Genomic DNA, 2,213 nt, shown 5'->3' on the forward strand with positions numbered 1-2,213 from the left:
TCACAGGAGATGGAAAACACTTTCCTTAAAGGACGTCCTTAAACTCGCATCGTGCTTTCCATCCTCCTAAGTGCTTTTCCTTCCTAGCAGCCCTGGCAGAGGCGGGAAACCCCTTCCCACATGATATCATTTTATAGCTACACACAGGCACGTAACACACAAACACACACACTGCAGACTCTTCACAGGTGTTTTTATTGTCGCATTTAACTTCGAGCTCACTGAGGGTCAAAAAAGCAAAGAGCTGTGCTCAGGGCCCCAAACTGGCCCCTGACTCCAGCTCTGATCCTTTGATCATGGCAGCTGGCGGGAGCTGGGTCAGCAAGCTGTCAGGTCACAGGTGTGTGTGGGGGTGTCACAATCCAGGAGATGACTGTGTTTATTTTGTTCAGCTGGGGCCATCAAGGTTCTGCCTGAACGCACACACTGCACTTACATACACAACGCGCACATTCACAGACACACCATGATAGATACACACATGTCACACAGATTCATATGCTCCACATGCAACACATCCTTTCATCCACACACATCCCCCCACACATGTCACACATGCAAGAACTACACGACCCACCCACCCACGTACACACACACGTCAGTGCACACACACAGCCTCACAACACACATTTTACATCCAAAACATTGCATGCCACAGACGCCACTGTAGGAAAACAGAGACAAGCAGAAAAGAATGTCAATTGAAAATCACCTCAAATCTTTCTAGAGTCAGAAATGACCACAGACAACATTTTGGTATGTTTTCCTCAAAACATCTTCTGAAAGATTTACAAAGATGAAATAAAATGAATGTAAACTTTGCTTTGTTCACTTAAAAAGGAAATCGATGACAGATAAATGGGTAAATGAAATGTGACATATCTATACCACGGAATATTACTGAGCCTGGAAAAAGAAGGAAATTCTGACACATGCCACAACATGGATAGACCTTGGGCATATTATGCTAAGTGAAATAAGCCATACATAAATGGACAAATACTGCATGATTCCGCTTATGTGAAGTACCAAAAGTTGTCAAATTCATAGAGAAAGTAGAATGGTGGGTGTCAGGGGTTGGAGGAGGGGAATGGAGAGTTAGTGTTTCATGGGGACAGAGTTTTAGTTTGCAAGATGAAAAAGTTCTGATGATGGATAGTGCTGGTGGCTGAACAACAGTGTGAATGTACTTAATGCCACAGAGCTGTACACTTAAAAATAGTTAAGATGTTAAATTTCATGTCATGTGTTTTTTACTACAATTAAGCAAACCAACAAAAAAGGAGACAGAGAGTTGTGTCCTGACCTGGGGGCGTGTGGGAAACAGCTGGGGTTCAGAGGCACCCCTTCCTGGAATCTCCCCCATCACCCTTTCTTTGGAGATATCCTTTGCCGGTGTCCCTGGTTGGGGGCGGAAGCAGTGGGGGAGACAGAGGCGCCTCATCAATGGAGCGGATGGAGCCGCAGTTATTTCAACGTCAGTCCAACAGGGGGCGCCAAGCTTCCGGGAATGACGTCCTCTCCCTGACTTCTCAGACCCTCCTGAGGTCTAACCCCAGAATTAGCAGAGCCTCCTGCAAACCTCAGCTGGACCGGGACTATAGGCACTGGCAGAAGCTCCTCTGTCCAGATGGGTGAAGGATGCCTGTGCGTTTCTCTGATCTGCTAGAAACACGTTGATGTTTGATCACAAGTCCGCCTCTTAGAAAAGAGGCTACTTGAGTGTCAAGAAAATGTTCTTTTAAAACTGTTTAAGAGTAAGAAGTTTACACAATAAATATCATGATTACAGTGTGTCAGTCAGGGTTCGATCAGGAGAGATACCACACAATAATTTGAATTGGAAAGATTGGTATAAAGAATTATGAACCATCACAGGTAGAGAGAACCTAAAGAACACAGGATTGAAGGTGTAGGTAGTGGCACTGCTGCAGCAGACCTCTGGGGCAGGCATGGCACCCGCAGGAGGGGGGTGGTGATGGTGGGGAGGGGAGACAGGCACTGTCCCAGGGGCATCTTATGGTCAATCTTATTTATCACATTAAATCTGCTTGCAAGCAGTTGACACCTGCTCTGGGGAAGCTGTGGGCAGCACTGTGCACAGAGACATGGAGTACTATGGGATAGGGACACAGGGCAGCCTCTTGTCAGTGAGGCCCCAGGATTTTGATGCGGGGGGCCTGGGAGCTTCATGGGGTGCTTTGTCGGGGGGG

This window comes from Galeopterus variegatus, unplaced genomic scaffold, assembly GCF_000696425.1.
Source record: "Galeopterus variegatus unplaced genomic scaffold, G_variegatus-3.0.2 Scaffold718, whole genome shotgun sequence".
Classification (NCBI taxonomy): Eukaryota; Metazoa; Chordata; class Mammalia; order Dermoptera; family Cynocephalidae; genus Galeopterus; species Galeopterus variegatus.